Source organism: Hibiscus syriacus, unplaced genomic scaffold, assembly GCF_006381635.1.
Source record: "Hibiscus syriacus cultivar Baekdansim isolate YM2019G1 unplaced genomic scaffold, ASM638163v2 tig00111741_pilon, whole genome shotgun sequence".
NCBI lineage: Eukaryota > Viridiplantae > Streptophyta > Magnoliopsida > Malvales > Malvaceae > Hibiscus > Hibiscus syriacus.
In genome coordinates, this window is record NW_024063166.1 from 2898445 (window position 1) to 2910644 (window position 12200).

A 12200-nucleotide genomic window follows, 5' to 3' on the forward strand; every position below is an offset into this window, starting at 1 on the left:
ACGAAGGGAAGGTGAAAATTAAAAAGTTCGATGGTGCGGACTTTGGTTTTTGGAAGATGCATATCGAAGATTTTTTGTACTAGAAAAATCTATATCAACCCCTTTCAGGAAAACAACCAGAGGGCCTAAAGAATGGAGACTGGACTCTTCTCGACAGATAATCCCTCGGAGTTATTCGACTGACGTTATCCCGCAATGTTGCTTTCAACATAGCAAAGGAAAAGACCACGGCGGGTCTTATGGAGGCTCTCTCCAATATGTATGAGAAGCCATCGACCTCAAACAAAGTTCATTTGATGAGACGATTATTCAATTTGCGGATGACGGAAGGGGCATCAGTGGCTCAACACCTAAATGAACTCAACACTATCACAACCTAGTTGAGTTTCGTGGAAATTGAGTTCGATGATGAAGTTCGAGCTTTAATTCTCTTATTATCTCTACCAGATAGTTGGAATGCTACTGTTACAGTAGTCAGCAGCTCGTCGGAAAACAACAAATTAAAATTTGATGATGTTCAGGATCTGGTTTTGAGCGAAGAAATTCGACGGAGAGAATTGGGTGAAGCATCAACCTCCTTAGCCTTGCACACGGAGTCTAGAGGGAGAACTTCAGAAAGAAATTCAAATTGTGGCAGATCCAAATCCAGAAGGTGAAAATCAAGAACATGAAAGAAAGATTTTACCTGTTATAATTGTGGCAAGAAGGGTCACTTTAAAAGAGACTGTCGAGCACTGAAGAAAGATACCGACGCACAGGAATCTGCCAACATGACAGAGGAGACAGGTGATGCCATGATTCTAAGCGTCAACAATCCGATTGAATCATGGATCTTGGATTCAGGGGCATCTTTCCACTCCATCCCATGCCGAGAAATTATGGAGAACTATGTCAGTGGTGATTTTGGGAAGGTTCATCTAGCTAATAATGAAACCTTGAAGATTGTCGGAAAAGGAGACATCCGACTAAAGCTGCCAAACCAGACCACCTGGAAGCTGAAAGGAGTGAGACATATTCCTTGCCTCAAAAGAAATTTGATTTCTGTAGGACAGCTTGATTGAGAAGGTTATAGTACAACCTTTTTAGGCTGTGAATGGAAGATTACCAAAAGAGCACTCATCATTGCTCGTAGTAAGAAGATTGGTACTCTCTATGTAACCTAAAATTTAGAGAATATCGTTGCAGCAGCAGATGCTGATGGAAAATCAAACCTATGGCACCAAAGGCTTGGCCATATGAGCGAGAAAGGGATGAAGACGCTTTTGTCAAAAGGGAAGTTATCGAATCTAAAGAATGTAGATGTTGGACTATGCGAGGATTGCATCTTTGGCAAACAAAAGAAAGTGAGTTTTGCAAAGATTGGCAAGACACCCAAGGCTTAAAGGTTAGAGTTGATTTATATTGATGTATGGGGACCATCTCCAGTTTTATCTCTTGCAGGCTCATTATATTATGTCACCTTCATCGATGATTCTACGAGGAAGGTGTGGGTTTATTTTCTGAAGAAGAAATCAGAAGTCTTTGATACCTTCAGAAAATGGAAAACCATGGTGGAAAATGAGACTGGTTTGAAAGTCAAGCGGTTGAGGTCTGATAGTGGAGGAGAGTACAAAAATAAAAGATTCAGATATTTCTACACAAACAATGGGATCAAGATGGAGACAACAGTTCCCATGACACCGCAACAGAATGGCGTAGCAGAGTGCATGAACAGAACTCTAAATGAACGTGCCAGAAGCTTGAGGATACATGCCGGATTACCCAAATTTCTATGGGCTGAAGCTATCAACACTACAGCTTACGTGATCAACCGTGGGCCCTCAGTTCCTTTGGATGGCAGAATACCAGAGGAAGTTTGGAGCAAGAAAGAAATAAACCTTTCACACTTAAGAGTGTTTGGTTGTATTCCTTATGTACACATAGATTCAGCTGAAAGAAGTAAACTTGATGCCAAGTCCAACAAATGTGTCTTTGTTGGTTATGGTGGTGATGAGTTCGGTTACCAATTTTGGGACTATGAAAATCGAAAGATCATCAAAAGCAGAGATGTCATTTTCAATGAGAATGTGATGTACAAAGACAGATCAACCATAGAATCAAGTAGCTCAAACACCAAAGTTGAAACAAAGGAATTTGTTGAGTTCGAGGAGATTTCTGGAAATGAAGTTCAGATCAGTCTTGAAGTAGTTCAAGAAGAACCAGACACAACTGAACTAAGACGCTCCTCCAGAATTCCTAAACTAACCCAACGTTATTCGCCTTCTTTGCACTATTTATTGCTGACTGACAATGGTGAACCAGAGTGCTATGATAAAGCAATGCAAGTGGAGGATTCAGTCAAGTGGGAGTCTTCCATGACAAATGAGATGGACTCGCTTATGTCAAATCAGACGTGAGAATTAGTTGAATTACCACCAGGCAAGAAAGCGCTTCACAACAAGTGGATTTACAGGATCAATGAAGAGCACGATGGGAGAAAACGCTACAAAGCAAGATTGGTTGTCAAAGGTTTTCAACAAAAAGAATGTATTGACTACAATGAAATTTTATCTCCAGTCGTGAAACTGTCTACAATCAGACTGGTGTTGAAAATTGTAGCTACAGAAAATCTACATCTTGAGCTGTTAGATGTAAAGACAACTTTCCTTCATGGTGATTTGGAGGAAGAAATCTATATAAGGAAGCCAGAAGGCTTTATAGAGGCAGGCAAGAAAAACCTGGTATGCAGGTTGAAGAAGAGCTTGTATGGTTTAAAACAAGCTCCAAGACAGTGGTACAAGAAGGTCGATAGCTTCATGAGTGGCAGTGGTTTTACCAGATGCCAAGCATATCATTGTTGCTACATCAAGAGGTTCGACAATAGCTTCATTATTTTATTGTTGTACGTTGATGACATGCTCGTTGCAGGATCAGACATGCAAGAGATTATAAACTTGAAGCAAAAATTGGCAAAGCAGTTTGCAATGAAAGATCTGGGCACTGCAAAGCAGATTCTTGGGATGAGGATCAAGAGAGACACAAAGTTGGAGACTTTGATGTTATCACAGGTTGAGTACATCAACAAAGTACTTTCCAGGTTCAACAAGCAAGATGCTAAACCAGTAAGTACACCTTTAGGTATTCATTTTAGACTCTCCAAAGAACAGTCACCAAAGACGGAGGAAGAACGTGCACACATGGTGAAGGTGTCGTATGCCTCAGCAATTGGAAGTCTGATGTATGTCATGGTTTGTACCAGACCAGATATTGCTCATGCAGTGGGAGCTGTTAGCAGGTACATGAATAATCCAGGCAAGGTACACTGGGAAGCTGTCAAATGGATCCTCAGATATCTGCGGGGTACCACAAACAAAGCACTTTGTTTCAAAGGTGGAGATACGATACTGACAGGCTATGTAGATGATGAATTAGCCGGAAATGTTGAATCAGAAGGAGCACTATAGGGTATGTTTATATTCTAGGAGGAACTGTAGTGAGTTGAGTTTCTCAACTACAGAAGATAGTTTCTCTCTCCACAACTGAAGTAGAATATGTCGCTGTTATGGAAGCCAGCAAGGAGATGGTCTGGCTCCAAAGTTTCTTGGAAGAGTTAGGTAAGAAACATGAAAATAATGTCTTATATTGCGACAGTCAAAGTGCTATCCATCTAGCGAAGAATCCATCTTTTCATTCCAGGACGAAGCACATACTATTGAGATATCATTTTATACGGTCTCTTCTGGAAGATGGGATTTTGAAACTTGAAAAGATTAGTGGAGCTCAAAATCCGATAGACATGTTGACAAAGACGGTGACTATGGACAAACTGAAGTTGTGTTCAGCTTCAGTTGGCAGTAACAAGACCAGAAATACTGCTGCATTGATCAAGGTGTGAAGACAGATTAAAATCAGTCTTCAAGTGGGAGATTGTTGAAAGTAAAAAAACACGTGGGCGGCTAGGCAAGGGAATTTAATGGGGCTGCTAATTTTTCAAAGTTAGGCAGCCCATTTTTTTGAATTTAAACAATGGTTAATTACATTTTAGTCATTGCACTTTAGGGTATTTTTAAAGATTAGTCCCTAAGCTTCAACTATAAATACCCTAGCTCATTTAGCTTCAAAATCATCCCAAATTTTTTATTTCTCCCAATACTAGAGAGTTTCTTGTGAGTAGTGAGTGTTTTGTAAACACCTGTAAATTTTCTCTCTTAGTAAAAGATCTGCAGCTGTCCGGAGATGTAAGTACAATTGGCTGAACTCCGTTATCAATTTCGGGTATTATTTTTACGCTTTTATTTCGCATTCTCACTAATCTGGTTATAGGAAAATTACTCGTACTTGTTTATTTCCCAACAAGAGATAGAACAACAAGTGACACACGAGGATGCAATAGTAAACCAGCTTCAAGAAGCTTGAGCTTTCTTTTTTGCCATTCAACATATTCTTGTTGATCGGTAAAGTCAGATTGCTTGAGCTGCTGTAATACCCTAATGGAAGAATCACTGACTCGATCCGCCTTCCAACCTATCATATTGCTTGTTGCCACTTGCAAGGACGATGGGATGTTAGTGGATGGTCGTTCGCTGTTGGTGATAACCAACAACAGTAATGAGATTTGAAATTAAAACTTTTAAAGAGTTTGAGTTTTTTTATATATTTTAGAAAAAGTTTGGAGTTTTTTTAAATATTTTATTTTAAAATATTTTTTTTACAAATTATATAAATATAACACGTGTGAGATAATAGTTTTTTTTAACGATTGTAATAAATTAGATACTTTAAAAAGTAACGATGAAAACGTTAGACACTTACATTAAGAGAAAACATTTTATACTCCTAAAACATTTTAGGTAACTAAATTCATACTATCATGTATGTTACAACAGGATAGTATTGTGTTAAACAAGTGATAGAATAATCGATTGGTGTATCCTTTGGATGATAAATCTAATTACTAACTGCCGCATCACATTCGAATGTAAACTCAATAACCGTATGACAATGTAGTTGAGTTATTTGGGTTACATTACATTGCATTCATACTATGTATGACATTGTATGTATATGTTATATTTGCTTTGTTGAATATCGTTTGATGCTCAAATGTTATGGAATGATTCTTTGATTATTGACCAGTACTTGGAGGATACACTAAATTCTATAACTCACCCTTTAGTTTTTCTTCTTTTCAAATTCACATAACTAATAAAATTGTTTTGGTATTTGGAGGGATCAGCTAGCAATATTTCATCTTATATAGAATGGCTATTACCATATTTTATTTATATTTTATCCTATAACTTTTTATATATTTAGACTTTTGGGACATTTTTTACCTGGAACTGTGAACCATATTTTGACATACATTATTCTAAAAGTGTATGGATTTATTATTATTTAATTAAGAGTTTATTTATTAATATTTATTTAATTTATAATTTATTTTGAACCGTTGATAATTCTTAAATAGAAATTATGATTTTATGAATTTTTATTATTGTAATTTTTTAGATTCGACCATAACATCTAGGTCTATTAAGTTGCAATCTAATATCTACATCTTCTGCAACAATTCTAATGTAGTACAATTTCTAAAGAGATATAATATGTTCTCGAAACAACACATCATCAAAATTCAAGTTCAATGATATAAAGTTTCCAATTCATTAATGTGCAATTCCTATTATTTTAAATGAGGGATAAACAAAATAAATAAAGGAAAACTCATAATCACATTTACAATTGCTTCCGAATTCCTTGTTTTAATTCAGATACAAAGCCACTATTTCATTCATTACAACTTGGGAAATTGCCTTTTGCAATTTACAAAAACCAAACAACATGCTTGTCAAGCAACCCAACATCCTTGCCTGCTGCTGCTTTAACCCTTCAAACAAGACAAGAAAAGCAATCGATTAGAATTACAGAAGAAAAAGAACATTACGATTAAAGGTAGGAGAAGCATCTTCGATATCGGTCGTGACATCTAAAAAACAAGAACATCTATGCACAGCTAACCTGTCTCCTCCTTCGACTTTGTAAATACCACGTGCGAGCCGCCACATAGCATGGAAGAAGAAAGCCATCAAATTTGAGAAGCAAAACCTGAAACTGATGACCCAAATTCTAATTCAGTCTTATCTCGAAGCAAAACGAATTACGAAGAAATTTAAGTATCCCGTGCATCCCACAACCTTCGTCCCCTATGTCCGTGCTGTTATATCACTTATCAACAGCATTTCAAAAAGAAAATTTTCAACTTATACACATAAACATAGTGCGTTTAGAAATTCGGCGTGTTCACCTTTACATCCCAGCAAATATGTATGACATTTCAATGGCACAGTGCTGAATGTTACTACGTAAAATATATGGCATTTGCATGGCACAACATACGGGCATAAACACAAAACAGTCAACCGAGGAACTACTATGGTGTATTAGATATTCCAAAGATGTCACTTTGTACTCACGTTAATCAAAGTTGATGACTCCTGGATCATGCCAGAATCTCTTGTCAACATAAGGACTTGGCGTAAGAGCAAGATGATAAGCAACTGAAAACAAACCGACACAACTTTCCAAACATGAGACAGAATATCATTCTTGAGTACAGAATCTTGAGAAATAATAGTCTTATTTGCTTACAATAGGAGCAACCAAGCGAAGACAGGCAAGGCTACTGCTAGTTGCAGCAACATAATCTTCGTACTCTGATTGGAATAGTTGGCTTTGAGAAGCAGATAACACTAGAAGGTGGGAGCCGCTGATATCGATATGCGGGCTCCAAGCTTGCCTGATTACAAAGATTATGTCAAAGCAAAAAAGTAATGAAAATGAAGAGGCACGGCCAACACACGAGATCGGAGCTATCAATGAATCAATGTGCATTTTCTAGCGATAACCTTTTGAGAACTTAAAACCAACCAAAAGGCATGGACATTTTACTTTAGAAGGAACGAGCTGAACAAATCATTACCCTAATCCTCTGATATTGTTTTCTTTTCATCTTCTTAATTGTCCTCCTTCATTACTTATTTGGTTTGTGTTACATTTCAACTATCTTTTATGCATTATTTTTCTTGCTAAAATCTGTTGTTTTACTTGGATTTGAGTACTTTTTATCTTATAAATTAATCCCTTTTTAATCTAAAAGTTAATATATGCATCTGCTGACAATGGTTTAATGAATTTAACTGTCATGTTAACCTTGGAAAGTATGTCCATTAACTAATAAGATATGTTTAGTTTAGTATATATACAAATTTTATAAACAATTTATAATTGTCAAAGAATACAATCCGTCCTACAAATGATTTATAATAATGACCTGCAGAATTTATAAATAAATTATTCTGAACAAAAAATTATACACAAGTTGGAATTTATCAAATCTTAATTTGGTTTGATTATAGTTTAATCAACATAAATTAGCTGAAACATTAATGTCAAAACACTTGTAAACCAGGCAGTTCCATCAACATGAAATAAATCAACTATCTCCTTTCAATCACAAAATTGTAAATTAAGATGTTCTTTAAATTGAAGCTTAAGATTATTATAATATATTACATGAAGTGGATCAAGGGATAAAAATGCGATAAGATGTATACAATACTATTCATTTAAGGGTAAAGTATAAAAATAGTCTCCGACTATAAGACGCTATTTTACTAAGTCTCTCAACTATTAAAAGTTACAAAATGACTCTCCGATTATATGGTGTTACTTTTTGAGTCCCTTGACTATTTGAAGTTACAAAATAGTCATCTAACTATGTATATGTTCTAAACTCATTATTTTCCTCTAACAACCCGAATTTTTATAAAAAATAATATTTAATTGAAATTGGAGGTTAATTGTAAAAATTGGCGAAAATTGGTGAAAATTGGGGACTAAATTGAAATATTTTAAAATTTGGAGCTTGTTTTAGAGTTAAAGAAAATTCAGAGATTAAGCCCTGAATTTACCCAATAAAATTAGGTAAATTTTGGTTATATAACAGAAAACCACCACCCCAAATTCCCTTTCCCCTACGTCCGTTTTCGACCCCGATCCAGACGCCGTCCAAATTCCGATCGTCGTTTTGAAACCACCGTTGTGTTCATCATCGAGCGAGGAACAAACCCTTCAATTTAATTGAAGTGAAACGCTGCCAACGTCGGGAATATCAATTCAAAGCATCGACTTTTTTTTAGCTCTATCGCCGGAAAAATCTCAAATTCACCGCCGATCGTTGCTCCGTTTACGACACCTCCTACACCATCGTGTTCCTTGTGCCGTTTCGAGTCTGCCGGTGTCAACCTTGGTCTCCGTCGACGGCGGCGCGTGTGGCGCGTGAGGCCTCTTCCGGGGGTCCAAACATTTTTGACCGGTATGAACCGGTTTGACCGGTCTGACCCGACCCGACTGACCCGATCCGACCGTTGACCCGACCCAACCGTTGACCGTTGACTTCCTTTGACCAAAACTTAAATTAGCTTTGACCGACCCTTAAACGACCGTAAATCTTTTCCGAGTATACCTATTCTGATAGTTTTCGACGTCCCGAATCCGTTTCCAAAGTCCGTTTCGTCAAATTCGAACCCGAAGGTCTCCAAATTGACAGTCAAAGTGGTTGACTTTGACTTTGACCAAGAATCTGAATTTTCGAAAATTCATACTTTATGTTTTTCGACGTCCTGATTCCGATTTCGCAATCCATTTGGCCAAATTCAGACTCGAAATACCCCAAAATGATAGTCAAACCCGAAAAATGCTTATATACTTAAGAATTTTAGCTTTGAACAATTAAGTAAGATTTGGGGCTGATTAATTATTATTGTTTGAAGGTTCAAGAAACTCTCCGGATCGTTCGACAGCTCGACCCAGCTCTTCTAAATCAGTTAAACCACGTATACCAATATTCACCCGTTTGAAAACTGTAGCAGAGCGTGGTGAAACCAGCAATCAGTAGATCTACTATCTGAACCCATTATCGAGGTGTGTTCCTGTTTACTACATAATGGTTTTATATGTTTTGAAATATGGTACATTGAAATCTATGGATTATTATTGTTGGTACACCGATTTATTGTTGATGATTTATGGACTTTGATGACTGGTATATGGATATTGATTTTGGGATGGATTGAACTACAATTGTATAGCTCTGATAAAGCTAATAAACGGGCCTAATGTGACTCTTGAGGGCCCCAAGATGTTTCATTAGGTCGGCTTTCCTTTGCTGTGTGCTTAGGGTAAGCTATATGGACTTATTGACTTGGGCTTAAGGATACAAGCTTCATAGTCTATCCTTAAGTCGGCTTTCTTTTTGCTATGTGCATAAAGTAAGCTATATGGAAAATAATTTTGGGAACTACTGATGGTGTACCAGAAAAGGGTTTAAACTATGATTTTCAAAAGTTAAACTCTTTTACGAATTTGTGAGATTTACTGGACTATGATTTGTTTAATGTACCTATTGTGATTTTATGGAAATGTTGGGACACACTGAGCCTAGCTCACCTTTCAAAAATGTTTTTCCCCTTTCAGATACTGTTGGTTAGATACCTCGGTTTGAGCACTTGGAGGAACAACATATCTCTTGAAGTATATCTGATTGTAATATTTTAATATTGCAAGTTGACTTTATTATGGTGACATGGACCTATTTTAAAGTATTGGATTTTATAATGATGATACTTTTGCTATTACTATTCAGTTTATCGTGGTTTTGATTTTTAAGATATGTTTTAAATTAATTTATTACTGATTGGTTTTATATTTAAGAGTTGAGTTTTAATAGTATAATTTATTATAATTTCATGTCATGATTAATGTGATTTTACATTGATTGGATAACGGTTTTGGAAAATGTCTTTGTGATCCACTAGACTTAGTCGAAACGTATAGGCCGGGTCTAGGGAGTTACATTTATTGGTATCATAGCTTTTGGTTTTTAACCCTCGGACTGTGTATGAGTCCACATTGAAAATACAATTTTGAAATATTTTACAAAACAAGTTACTAAGGCCATGTCACAAAATTATTAAGATTTTTAATTGTGTTCGAGACTCCAAGTGCTTATCTAATCCTAAGTTTCATCTTCTAGAGTAAACTTGAGATCCATAAAAATTAGTGCTAGACGTAGTCGTCAAACTAGCCGTGGACGAGGTCAAGTGGCTAGATTTACAGACCCGATCGATGGGATATGAGTAGATCCCCCACCTCCGTTAGATGATCCTGCTCCTACGACCCCAATGAATCTGCCTTCTGCTGCAGGTATTGGCATGACTACATCGATCATAGGAGCGACTAATATTGAGTCATCAGCACAGTTCGGGAAGAGGACTCGTAATTTGGCCCCTCAGAGAAGCAATACACGTTTCAGGCCTGCAGCATCCTCACCTTTAGCTGTCAGTCGAGGCGGTTCCTCGTCGTATTATAATGGGCCCCTTTGTGAGTATTGTGGTAAACAACACATAGGAGAGTGTCGTAAGAAGATGGGTCTTTGCTATCAGTGTGTATCTAGGGGTCATTATCGGAGGGATTGTCCTCAGCTAGCTTCGTTTGAGCAGACCGCTACCCAAACTCCTGTGCGTTCTCAGATTACAGTACAGACCACAATTAGAGATCGTAGTCAAGGAAAGACTCGAGGATCAGCGTCCAGGACAGGCAGTAGAGCCCGACCTCAGCAAAATAGAGGGCCAACAACTTCTGAGGCTAGACAGCCAGCTTTGGTTTATGCCACTAGACGTCGGGATGACAGAGATGAACCTGAGGTTATTGAATGTACATTTACTATTTATTATATCTCTTACTTTGCATTACTGGACAATGGCTCCACTCACTCCTATGTATCGAGCTCGGTATCTCGAAACCTTCAGATTTTGATTGAGAACACTGAAAATACTATTATAGTTACGAGTCCAGTAGGACAAGCGGTATTAGTGAATAAAGTATTTCGGCGTTGTCCTCTTGAGGTTCAGGGAGAAATTTTTTTCTCGCTGATCTTATGGAGCTTTCTTTAGAGGAGTTCGATCTAATTCTTGGGATGGATTGGTTGACTAAATACAAAGAAAATCTGGATTGCGAGTACAAGAGAGCTACTCTGAAATCTTCTGATGGTCGGACCGTTGTGTTAATTGGTGAACGTCGCGGCTATCTCTCCAATATAGTTTCAGCGATAGAAATTGATCGTATGATCCGGAAGGGATATGAGACTTTCATTGCCTGTATTTTGAACACCAAAGGTGCATTATCCACGATCGAGGAGATTCGTACAGTTAGCGAGTTTTCGGATGTTTTTCCGGAGGAGTTGCCTGGGTTACCTCCTGATAGAGAGGTAGAGTTCGAGATTGAGACTTATCCGGGATCTTCACCTATTTCTATGGCACCTTATCGCATGGCTCCAAAGGAACTTAAGGAATTGAAGGTTCAATTGCAAGAATTATTCGATCGAGGATTTATTCGACATAGTACTTCACCATGGGGAGCTCCAGTTCTGTTCGTGAAAAAAAAGGATGGGTCGCTAAGATTATGTATTGACTATCGGAAGTTGAATCAGATGACGTTCAAGAATAAATATCCACTACCCAGGATTGATGATTTATTTGATCAGTTGCGAGGAGCTACTGTATTCTCTAAGATTGATCTTCGTTCAGGTTATTATCAATTGAAAGTTAAAGGATCTGATGTTGGAAAGACGGCCATTCGCACTAGATATGGTCATTATGAATTCTTAGTGATGCCTTTTGGTTTGATGAATGCTCCTGCAGCTTTCATGGATTTGATGAATCGGGTGTTCCGACCATATTTGGATCAATTTGTGGTGGTCTTCATTGACGATATTCTGATCTATTCTCGTACTGAGGCAGAGCATGACGAGTATTTGAAGATTTTTCTGCGGACTTTGAGAGATCATCGTTTATATGCCAAACTAAGTAAGTGTGAGTTTTGGCTTCAAGAAGTGTCGTTTCTGGGGCATATTATTTCTACGCGATGTGTTCAGATCGATCCCAGCAAGATAGAGGCTATTATGAATTGGAAACGACCTAAGAACGTATCTGAGATCTGCAGTTTCTTGGGCTTGGCTGGTTATCATCGACGTTTTGTTGAGGGCTTCTCGATCATTGCTTCTCCTTTGCCAAAGTTGTTAAGGAAGAATGTGCCGTTTGACTGAGGCGAGGCACAATAGGAGAGCTTTGAGGAATTAAAGGCGGTTTTGACTCAAGCACCGG

General features: G+C 37.6%; 1 long non-coding RNA gene across 1 annotated transcript; it reads right to left on the reverse strand.

Moving 5' to 3' along the window:
• Nucleotides 1-5759: 5759 nt before the first annotated feature.
• On the reverse strand, nucleotides 5760-6740 carry LOC120168948. The gene is made up of 4 exons (XR_005520621.1): nucleotides 6628-6740; nucleotides 6453-6536; nucleotides 5998-6090; nucleotides 5760-5866 (listed from the first exon to the last, which is right to left on the reverse strand). It is a non-coding gene; the product is annotated as an uncharacterized LOC120168948 (long non-coding RNA).
• Between the last annotated feature and the right edge of the window lie 5460 nt (nucleotides 6741-12200).